Source organism: Copadichromis virginalis, linkage group LG8 (genome assembly GCF_057382275.1).
Source record: "Copadichromis virginalis isolate Kocher_CV1m ecotype Utaka linkage group LG8, C_Virginalis_male_GT1.1, whole genome shotgun sequence".
NCBI classification, from domain to species: domain Eukaryota; kingdom Metazoa; phylum Chordata; class Actinopteri; order Cichliformes; family Cichlidae; genus Copadichromis; species Copadichromis virginalis.
The window spans coordinates 24,269,244-24,281,611 of NC_140625.1; the positions used below are offsets into that span (position 1 = coordinate 24,269,244).

Here is a 12,368-nt window from a genome sequence, read left to right on the forward strand (position 1 = left end):
AAATTTTAAGCTGAAAACAGAGACTATAAGTCTGCAGCCATCAGCGCTTCCTCTAACATTCACTTGGAATGGCTAAAATCCTGCAGAGCTGTTATGATCGTTGTGATCGAAGCAAAGTACAGGTGGAGCTAAACAACAGGGGCAATTTTCCTAATTAGTACAGCAGAGATGGCCTCATTAAATGACCCCCTGCAGATAAACATCCCACTTGGCAGGTTACAGACTTACCCTCAGGGAGAGCAGTTAAGAAAGTGGGGACAGGCATTACAGACAAGAATAAAATCATCATTTTAGAGGAAGACAGGAAGCGATATAGACAGTCAGCACTAAAAAAAAAAAGACAAATACAGGTGACGAAAGAAGTCACAAAAGCAGAGAGCAAGACCCTGGGATACAAAAAGCAAGACTGGGCGGGGGCGGGTTGGGTTCCTCACCAAAAATACATAACATCTTATTTGTTCTTTGTATATCTGTGTTTGTGTGCTATTAGCCCCTTTAACAGCACAGATGCAGGGAATGTATTAAAGCAGTCACAGCTTGGAGAAACACAGACTTACTTCTAAAAAAGGCAACTATTTTAGGCAGAATTCAGATTAAAAGAACTGAGAGGACAAATAGAAAGTCTCTTCTTTGCCTTCTCTATGTACTCCCTCGGTCCTGCCAGTTCTCTTAGTGCTGCTACTTGAAATATCCATCGTCTAATTCAAAGAGAAAGAACACCATAGATTTGAGTAGGCATGTACTGAGCAAGAGTCCAAACTGTCACATTGATAAATGAATAAGTACATAACAGACAGTGATGGGAATTAATAATAAAATAAAATAACCTAAAAAAAAAATTCAGCCTGAAGCAAAAAAAAAAGCTATGCTAAATTGACCCTGACAGGTCTGAATATTGGAAATTTTGCCCCAGAATGGCAGCAATGAATCTCTTGGGATGATAAGTATAGACGGGTGAGCTTATATTTTTTACGCTGCCCTACTGAACCCTCAGCAGGGGAAAATCCCCTTTGATATAAACTACGAAACACAAATAGTTACTTTTCATCTTTTTTTTTAGAGCTACAAAAAGTCCAGCATAGCTCATTTAAGTTCGGAGAAGCAGTAAAAACAAACGTACATGCTGCCAATTACTTGGTTGGTACATTTATATTGCTGATAGATTTTGTGTTACGGCTGCTCGTTCCAAAAGCTTTCCTCGAATGGATTCAGTGGATACACAGACATCCTCTCTCACTTGTGCCCTCTGTTATAATTTCTACTTTGTGACTGTCAAGAGAGATGTTCCACAAAAAGAAATTTAAAAAATGTATATTTAAAATCGACAGGAAAAGAGAATAATTTTTAACGATCTTTTACTTTTTTTATAGGCAGTAGAAGCAAAAAAAAAAAAAAATCCCCTTTATTCAGTTTCTAAAGTCGGACTGATCATTTCAATGGTAACCACTGTCCCTGGAATCCACTGGATTGCTGTGTGCAGTTTGCATGTTCTCATTGTGCCCATGTGAATGCTCTCCATGTACTCTGGCTCTCTACCACAATCCAAAGACAGGCATGTTAAGTCTGTTTGTGTTAGCCGTGTGATAGACTGGCGACCTGTCAGTGTTGCACCCCACGTTTCCATACAGCAACTTAAATGAGCAGCCGTCCAACACCCCAGATCTGGAAATGAACGGGTATCTTCAGTGTTGCTGTGCTTGGGCATGACTGTCAACCTTTGCCTGTTATTCTCTCTTTTATGCAATACGCACTCTTCAACAGCACTTTTGCGGAGCATAGTGAGGCTCAAGATTTTACACATTGTGTGGCTTAAATAGGGTATTTTCTGGAATGGCTGATTTACTTTCTTCTCACATGCCCTGTATTTGTTATTTACATAATGCGTGTTCTCACGAGGTATCACTGAGGAACTGGAGATCCATGCTCTTGCACGGACAGTGGTCACAGTCCATGAATGCCGTGCTTAAATCCAACTGATTGCTCAGGTGCATTTGTTTAAGTGTGCCGGCGTATGGTTCTCCTAACCCTGCCAGTGCACAGCACACAGTGATCAGACAGAATTGAACAGTTTACCTTTTGCATACACCGATAGTTAATAAACTCACCCTCTTTGGCATAATGTGCCTTGTTGGCATTCAAATAACCCCTCTGTAATTCACCTTGCAGTGACTGTGTGGGAATGAACTGTTTGGTTTTTGTAAATCACACCCTTCTTTAATCAAACTGTTCTTCTGGGAAGACTAAAGCAATATCAAATTAATTGAAATTCTTTTTAAAAACCCAAATGCTCATTGTGTGCCAAACTATCACGGTAATATACCTCAAGTAATATTCTAAACTGCAAAGTATCATAGTTATAGTAAAAAAAAATCAGTCCAGATGTCCTCAGCATGAGCAGCCTGATCAGTTATGATACACCATAATTACAGAGTTAATGTGCTACACCATGGGCAGGGCTGCAGCTACAGCTGAGTGACATCTGCTCTGGCTTCACCAGTGTTAATTATAACGGACATCACAGCATATCAGACCTAGCCACTGTCAAACATAATTAGAGTGGAGGAAGTCAAGAGAAAAGGGGGAGACCGATCAGGATTATAGAGGGAAGGGAGGCAAAATCAGGGCAAAAAATAGAATTAGGGTGTAGGGAAAGGGTGAAAAGGACGGATGGGATTAATATGAAGCCAGTTTTCAACTTCAGTACAAATCCGGTGTGAAATCCACTAGGCAAACACATCCATGTTCTATTTCATCCAGTAGATGGACAAAATCAAAGTCAGGAATCAGATGAAAGAGAGTCTGTTTCCCCACAGGATGTTTCCTCCAACTTCACTGATCTCATATTTTATCCTGTCTTAGCTTACCAAGTCAGGCAACATAAACCTTTTAAGTGCAGTCCTCCCCATTAGAGGGAGCGTTTTTGTTATGGACTGCAAATGATAATGAACTGGTCTGAACAACAATGCAACACACTTTATAATACTTTAAAGTAGCTAACGCTGATGGAGAGCTTAACTTAAAGCTTGTGGTATAATTTACAGCAGCACAGAAGTGTAGACCAGACAGATGGACATGATTTTGTTTAAAGGGTATAAATATAATCAGAGGAGGAAGGACTTAGACTTTATTCCACTATACTCTAAACATGTGTAAAATAAAAGGTCAAACTTTATCACAAAATGCAATAAAATAAAGCACTCTTATATTCACCAAAGTGATTTCTGTCCAAAAGAGAACCCAGTTCACTAGAACAAAAACAAGAATGTAAATTAAACAAGGTTTAAACCAAAGTTCACAATCGAAACTGAGCAAATACAGAGAAGAGTGAAGCAGAAGCAGATGACGGGTGAGAAACTCAGGCTGAGAATTCAGACAAACTGACAACTAGAGGGTGAGACAAGACTATAAATACACAGGAACTAATTGGGAAACAGGACACAAGGGAAACCGATGAGGTTTGGGCTGACACCCAACAAGCCAATAACACACACAGGACGGGTGAACGAACACTGAGCACACAAAGTAAACAACTTAACAAAGAAACAAACAAAAAACACACAGAAAAAAAAGAAGAAGGAGATCTTAAACGATACCAGGTCACATGAACCAAGACTCACTGATCCTGGTTCATTTGTCCTTTGAAGGCTCAAGAATATTTGATTAGAACAGCAAGATTCACTCATAACTGAACCCTGGTCAGTGACAATGAAAGATCCGAGCTTTGTGACATGACATGTTATCAGGGAACCTCTTCTCCATGCCTTGGTTCTAACAAGTGGTTATTTGAGGCACTGTTGCCTTCTTTTTACCTCAGCTAGTCTGGCCATTCTGCTTTGACCTCAGAGAACTGCTACTAGATATTTTTTCTTTTTTAAGGCAATCTCTATAAACCATGGGGATGGCTGTGTGGTGCAATCTTTGTAGATGAGTAGTTTCTTGAATTGTCAGACCAGCCAGTCCGCCGTCAGCAACCATGCCCATTCTGATGCTCGATGTGAACCTTAACAGCCCAAACATGTCTATATGCCTAAATGCCCTGATTTGCAGCGATGTGATTGGTTGATTATATATTGTGTTAATGAGAAGTTGAACAAAATGCACGGGCTTAATAAAGTCACATAACAAAATAGCATCATATTACATATCCTAACCTACAAATACGATCAATGAGTAAGATCTTTATTTATTATTTATCAGGATTCTAATCTAAGCCCGACAACAACAAAAAAAAGTAAAACACCACGATATCTTTTCAAACCGAAACACCCAATTTTCTCTGTCTCTTTTAAAGTTAATAGGTAGGAAGCAGAAAAAAGGTGTGAGAGGACCAGCTGAGCCCAGCTTGACCTCTGCTCAAGAGCTGGCTATCATCAATCAAATTCAGATGATACAGGAGAGGGGCTCTTCCTCTAAGGACTGGCAGGATGCAGCAGCGCTGACTTCAATTTGGTAAAGCAATCTTATTGTTTGTGTCATATCATCGCTCACTGATCTCCATTTCCTTTATGTCACTTTTTCTTTTAATATGGTGTGCATTATTTTTTTCCATCCAGATTGAAGTGATGGGGCTCTAAAATTATGGACTCAGTGTACACTAAAGGACTGAGCTGGTGATTATTTTTATCAGTGCAATGAACACAGCTAGTTTCTTCCATTGGAATAAATTACGCATGGTAAAGTTTCCCTCCATCATCTACTTAATAATCCTGCTCCTGAGTTGGTTTGACCTTACGGATATGTTGCTGTGACAACAAATCCTGCAGATGCTTTTAAGAACTAAGAAATCCAGGATCAAGGCAAATGGTCACCAATTTAATCCAGCTAAAACGTTAATCCACATATGGCGATCCAGCCCAGGGAAACAAAGGAGACATGGGACAGCAGAAGGGAGGAGAAACAAAAACTTCATTAAATGCAGTATGTCTCCTTGTCCCTGTGGGAGTGGAAGAGTTCCACTCCCTAATCACGCATAATCTGATTTAGAAATTAGAGAGCAACACCCTTAAATCAGATAAATGAGTCATTACACTCTAATGCTATTAAGTCTGTTTTAAAACCATCAACTTCAATTCTACCAAATTGGATTTAATAAAAATGAAGCACAACAGTGCTACATCTAGTTTAAACATATTGCTAATAAGCTTTCTCGCTGTTTTAGCAATTTGGAGAGCTATTGAATTCAAAGATAAGCACAGCTCACCAAAAAACACGATGATAAACTTTGCATATGTCAGATCAACCTATTAATCTGGACTAAAAAATAAAAAGACACAAAAAAAAAAACTAATTATACAACAATTAGCCGATGTCGCCCATTTTTTTCAGCGGTTTCTTTATGTCATCAGTAGAAAATGACTTCTGTTCCCATCAAGTGAAACAGTGCTCATTAAAGTTTCTTAAAATATAGAGCGTCTCAAATGAGCAGTACTCTCTACATTAAAAATGTATGATGCAAAAGAGTGAAAATACAGTGGAGAGCACTAACTAGCAGAGGACCAGGACTATAGGAACTCTAGGCTATTCCATCTAATGACATACTGAACATGCCGCTATGTTTTTTTGGCATCGTGACGACAGATTGGCTCATGTTCTTAAGTAGACTGTTTATTGAATTTTGTTTTACATTTTGGGCCACTTTTTATTTTTCTTCTAAGACGTCCACTGAAATTAGGTGAATAAAGAGAACCAATTAAAATTGCTCCTCCTTGAATCGCTACCTTATCGTGGTGGAGGGGTTTGTGTGTCCCAGGGATCCCAGGGGCTATGTTGTCTGGGGGCTTTTGCCCCCTGGTAGGGTCTCCCATGGCAAACTGGTCCTGGGTGAGGGACCAGACAAAGAGCGATTCAGAAGACCCCCATGAAAAGAATATCGAGGGAACAGTTTACCCTGCCCGGGATAGGGTTACCGGGGCCCCGCCCTGGAGCCAGGCCCGGGGAGGGTGCCCGAGGGCGAGCGTCTGGTGGCCGGGCCTTAGTCCATGGGGCCCGGCCGGGCACAGCCCGAAGAGGAGACATGGGCCCATCCTCCCGCAGGCCCACCACCCGCAGGAGGCGCCATAGGGGTCGGGTGCATTGTGAGCCGGGTGGCGGCCAGGAGCGGAGGCCCTGGCGGACCGACCCCCGGCTGCCAAGACTGGCAATAGGGACATGGAATGTCACCTCTCTGGTGGGGAAGGAGCCTGAGTTGGTGCGTGAGGTTGAGAGGTACCGGCTAGATATAGTTGGGCTCACCTCTACGCATTGTCTGGGCTCTGGAACCAGTCTCCTGGAGAGGGGCTGGACTCTGTCTCAGTCTGGAGTTGCCCCTGGTGAGAGGCGGCGGGCTGGGGTGGGTATTCTTATATCCCCTCGGCTTGCTGCCGGTACGTTGGGGTTTTTCCCGGTGGACGAGAGGGTTTGTTCCCTGCGCCTTAGGGTCGGGGAACGGGTCCTGACTGTCATCTGCGCTTATGCGCCGAGTGGCAGTTCGGAGTACCCAGCCTTCTTAGAGTCCCTGGGGGGGGTGCTGGAAGGTGCTCCACCTGGAGACTCTGTTGTCCTGCTGGGAGACTTCAATGCTCACGTGGGTAACGACAGCGAGACCTGGAGGGGCGTGATTGGGAGGAACGGCCTCCCTGATCTGAACCCGAGCGGTGCTTTGTTATTGGACTTCTGTGCTAATCACAGTTTGGCCATAACGAACACCCTGTTTGAACATAAGAGTGTCCATAAGTGCACGTGGCACCAGGATGCTCTAGGCCGTAGGTCGATGATCGATTTTGTAATCGTATCACCAGACCTGCGACCATATGTTCTGGACACTCGGGTAAAGAGAGGGGCTGAGCTGTCAACTGATCACCACCTGGTGGTGAGTTGGATCAGGTGGCGGGGGAGGACGCTGGACAGACCTGGTGCACCTAAACGCGTAGTGAGGGTGTGCTGGGAACGTCTAGCAGAGGCCCCAGTCCGCGAGATCTTCAACGCACACCTCCGGCAGAGCTTCAACAGCATTCCGAGGGAGACTGGGGACATTGAGTCCGAATGGACCATGTTCAGCGTCTCCATTGCCGAAGCTGCTGCATTGAGCTGCGGCCGCAAGGTGGTTGGTGCCTGCCGTGGTGGTAATCCCCGAACCAAATGGTGGACACCAGAGGTGAAGGGAGCCACCAGGCTGAAGAAGGAGGCCTATCGGGCTTGGTTAGCCTGTGGGACTCCGGAGGCAGCCGACAGGTATCGACAGGCCAAGCGGAATGCGGCTCGGGCAGTGGCTGAAGCAAAAACTCGGGTGTGGGAGGAGTTCGGAGAGGCCATGGAAAAAGACTTTCGGACTGCCTCGAAGAGATTCTGGCAAACCGTCAGGCGTCTCAGGAGGGGAAAGCGGTGCTCTACCTGCACTGTGTATAGTGCTGGCGGAGCGCTGTTGACGTCGACTGAGAAAATTGTCGGGCGGTGGAAGGAATACTTCGAGGACCTCCTTAATCCCACTGACACGTCTTCCGGGGAGGAAGCAGAGTCTGGGGATGAGGGGTGTGACCCACCGATTTCCGGGGGCGAGGTCACTGAGGCAGTTAAACAACTCCTTGGTGGCAGAGCCCCTGGTGTCGATGAGGTCCGCCCCGAGTTCCTGAAGGCTCTGGACGTTGTAGGGCTGTCTTGGTTGACACGTCTCTGCAATGTTGCGTGGAGATCAGGGGCAGTACCTGTGGACTGGCAGACCGGGGTGGTGGTCCCCATCTTCAAGAAGGGGGACCGGAGGGTGTGTTCCAACTACAGGGGGATCACACTCCTCAGCCTCCCCGGGAAAGTCTATGCCAGGGTGCTGGAGAGGAGGGTTCGTCCGCTAGTCGAACCTCGGATACAGGAGGAACAATGCGGTTTTCGTCCTGGTCGCGGAACACTGGACCAGCTCTTTGTCCTCTCGAGGATACTTGAGGGTGCATGGGAGTTTGCCCAACCAGTCTACATGTGTTTTGTGGACCTGGAGAAGGCATTCGACCGTGTCCCTCGGGGCGTCCTGTGGGAGGTGTTGCGCGAGTATGGGGTGTCTGGCCCATTGCTACGGGCCATTCAATCCCTATACAACCGTTGCAAGAGCTTGGTTCGCATTGCCGGCAATAAGTCGGACTCGTTCCCGGTGGGTGATGGGCTCCGCCAAGGCTGCCCTTTGTCTCCGGTTCTGTTCATAATTTTTATGGACAGGATTTCTAGGCGCAGCCAAGTGGCGGAGGGCTTTCGCTTTGGTGGCCTCAGAATCTCATCTCTGATTTTTGCGGATGATGTGGTTCTGTTGGCTTCATCGGGTGAGGGCCTCCAGCTCGCACTGGAGCGGTTCGCAGCCGAGTGTAACGCAGCGGGAATGAGGATCAGCACCTCCAAATCTGAGGCCATGGTTCTCAGCCGGAAAAGGGTGGAGTGCCCACTCCGGGTCGGGGATGAGTTCCTGCCCCAAGTGGAGGAGTTCAAGTATCTCGGGGTCTTGTTCGCGAGTGATGGGAGAAGGGAGCTGGAGATCGACAGACGGATTGGGGCTGCGGCTGCAGTAATGCGGACGCTGCACCGGTCAGTCGTGGTGAAGAGGGAGCTGAGTGTAAAAGCGAAGCTCTCAATTTACCGGTCGATCTACGTCCCTACCCTCACCTATGGCCACGAGCTGTGGGTAGTGACCGAAAGAACGAGATCGCGGATACAAGCGGCGGAAATGAGCTTCCTCCGAAGGGTGGCTGGCCTCTCCCTTAGAGATAGGGTGAGAAGTTCGGCCATCCGGGAGGGGCTTAGAGTAGAGCAGCTGCTGCTCCACATCGAAAGGAGCCAGCTGAGGTGGTTCGGGCATCTGGCAAGGATGCCTCCTGGGCGCCTCCTGGGCGAGGTGTTCCAGGCATGTCCCACCGGGAGGAGGCCCCGGGGCAGACCCAGGACACGCTGGAGAGATTATATCTCTCGGCTGGCCTGGGAACGCCTTGGTATTCCCCCGGACAAGCTGGAGGAGGTGGCTGGGGAGAGGGAGGTCTGGACCTCTTTGCTTAGGCTGCTACCCCCGCGACCCGACCTCGGATAAGCGGATGAAGATGGATGGATGGATGGATGGAATTAAAATTTACTGTAACACAGGAATTTAACATAATATGAATGTGAGTGAAAGTGCATTAACAAAAGATTTCATCACTAAAATCAACAAATAATCAGGACAAATAATCACGGTTGCAATATTAATCAAAATGATCATAATAATCGTTTTGGACATAGTCGTGCAGCAGTAATTAATCACATGACACTGGCAGTAGATAACCAACCAGGCGAGTGAGTTGTCACCTTATTCAGTACTGCTGGTTGGAGCCACCATAATTTGTGTTGATCTCTGTTTATTAGAATGATTATAATGGTTAATAACAAACTACTGGGCCACACTGAAAGTAGAGGACTCCACTCATTGGGGATCTGTGTGTGAGACTGATAAAAGCTGATGGGTTGGTAACATCTGAATCAGGTAGTTACTAAGCATGGTTGTCACATGGTTGACTGTCCCCTCCTTTGTGGATAGTCGAGTAATTCAATTATCCACTTTGCGAGGACAGCGGAGCTCATTGAGGGATTTGATGGGTTCTATGTGGCGATGTAAGTGCTGACTGTGTTACCTAAGTTCACGTGTTCGAGTCTGTCGCAAAAGCCGAAACTTTAATGAATGAAAAGTTGGATCTTGCCAAAAATAATTAGCTGCTTTAGGCTTCCTATACCAACTAAAGGCTATAACACTAATGCCATTAATCTATTGTATATATCACAGCTAATGTCACTTCACATCAGGGAAGTTTTCAGTTCACCACAGACTTGATGAGATGCAGCAGCCTCCAGCCAAAACAAATCACATTAACTGCAACGCTGCTCCATTATAAAATCTGAGGGGAAATACTGCGTCTGATATCATCTTAACGATAACAAAAAAGAAAACATTTATCCTTAAAATAGTATCGTTTTCACATTTTAAGTGGTTTATTTAATACGTGATTTTTGCATAAAATGCCATACTTAGGGTTGGCACTCACACAATGTGAGGGTGACACAAAATTTGTGCTAATGAAAAATACAAATTCATTGCACTGGGTTGCATTATTCTTCCAGTGACATAAACAAAAAGTTTTTAAACAAGCAAAACAAGTAGGCTACGTCTGCAGCAGTACAGTTTGATACTTGGGCCTGTACAAGCGAGAGGAAACGCTGTTCAGTCATTCAGCAAGCCAGGAAAACTAGGAAGTCATTAAAACTGCACTGACTGGTGTAATTTTCAAGGCCTCTACAGTATGATATTCCTGCCATATTCCCAGTGAGACACAGAAGGGATTTTGATAGGTAGAATGACCTTCATGTGCGTCATTTTTTTTCCAATAAATAATTTAACAATACAACTGAAATAAAATTTTAAAATACTATAGTCATCTTTTGTCCCTCTATATTTCTACATTCTTTTGGCCTGCATGTGCAGTGTATATCATGAAGTATTGTGTCTTGATCCTCCCTCATTTCTTTATATTTTGCTTCCACGCTGGTCTCGAGCTGTAGTTCTCTGGGCTTTCTCTGAGTTTTTCTTTGGGCATTGGCTGCTTTTGCGTTCATTTTAATTCCACTGCTTGTACCTGTTTTTTTGTTTGTTTTTAAAGCCTAAAACTTGGCATTTCTCAGTATGGAAATTGGGCAAGTGAAAAACACAAATAAGAATTAGCAGCTCTAAAAAAAATTATCCACAGCAGAGGATCTGTATGTGAAACTCTAAGATGACCTTTCTGACCTCAGGAAATGGGAAAATATCCACCAAAGACCTGACAGAGGAAGTGACAGATGCATGTAGGCCTACAGTTGATCCAACTACTTGTTTGCTAGAGGATCAGTAATGGTCTCAGTGGAAGAATGGCTGCCAAGAAGCCATCCTTACGGGAAACGGGGAGAAAGGGCTGTGGTATGCCAAAAGAATTGCACTGAAAATCAGTTGCAAAAAGTCTTAGGGAAAGATGAATCCAAAATCACCAGTATGGCCAGGACAGATGTACAACACTGACTGTGTGCAGCAATCTGTAAAGGATGGTGGAAGCTCTCTCATAGTTTGGAGTTGCATTTGAGACAGTGGTGTTGAGGATTTTGTCAAAATTGATTAAATTAAGAAAACAGAAAAGTACGGTCAGATTTTGATCCACCATGCAATACGATCTGGAAAGTCTCAACGTCATTTTTTCCACATGACAATGATCCCAAACACACTACTTGGACAGAAAATCCTAGAGTTGAATACTATCAGTCATAGATTGGCCTCAGCAGAACGTGGATGTCAACATTACTGAAGCATCATCTTGAGAGAGAATATAACAAAAGACAGGCTGCATTCAAAGAAGATCTTTGAAAGGTCTGAAGCCTGGAGAACTATTCCTGAAGACTGCTTAAAGAAAGCTTCCCTAACAGAGTTCAGGCTGTGCTGAAGAATAAATGGTAAATGGCCTGTATTTATATAGCGCTTTACTAGTCCCTAAGGACCCCAAAGCGCTTTACACACCCAGTCATCCACACATTCACACACTGGTGATGGCAAGCTACATTGTAGCCACAGCCACCCTGGGGCGCACTGACAGAGGCGAGGCTGCCGGACACTGACGCCACCGGGCCCTCTGACCACCACCAGTAGGCAACGGGTGAAGTGTCTTGCCCAAGGACACAACGACCGAGACTGTCCAAGCCGGGGCTCGAACCGGCAACCTTCCAATTACAAGGCGAACTACCAACTCTTGAGCCACGATCGCCCCAATCGCCCCGAAGGCAGCCATACAAACTATTATAGACTTTATTTCCATGTTTGCATACATTTCAGTGAATCAATGCACCTATCCCCTATTTTCCTACCAAAATATAAATGAAAGATGTGCAGCTCATTGTTCTGCTTATTGTACAGTAACCGATCCACCTACATTTTGATTTTTGGTTGGGGTTTTTTTGCTTTTTAATTATAATTTGCATAATAGAAAAGCTCTGTCTCCCAGCTGGCTGCCCTAGCCAGCAATGCACAATTGCACTTCCACATTGTCAGCAGAACATTGACAATACGCCCACATCAGGATAGCTTCCATCAACCACTGGTATAGTGCTTGAGAGCCACAAATGCCAGTGGGATATTTTGTTAATACCAGAGTGAACTCAGCGTTGGATGAATTTTTATTGTGTCTCAAAATATAGTGACCATAGTTTCCTAAAGAGCCATTTTCAACAAAACAAATTCAAATCCTGTGGAACATTTTCAAAACTAGAAATCACTAGAAATGAACAAATGGTAGAGACGCATGAACCTACAGTGTTTACGAAGACCAAAAGGAGAGGCTCCGAACACACGGAGAATACAAATGGGAAGACAAAAA

General features: G+C 44.9%; 1 protein-coding gene across 2 annotated transcripts in view; it reads right to left on the bottom strand.

The window, feature by feature from the left end:
• The window catches only part of ttyh2 (tweety family member 2), a 73,349-nt gene that overhangs the window by 44,075 nt on the left and 16,906 nt on the right, over positions 1-12,368 (bottom strand). The window lies entirely within an intron of this gene.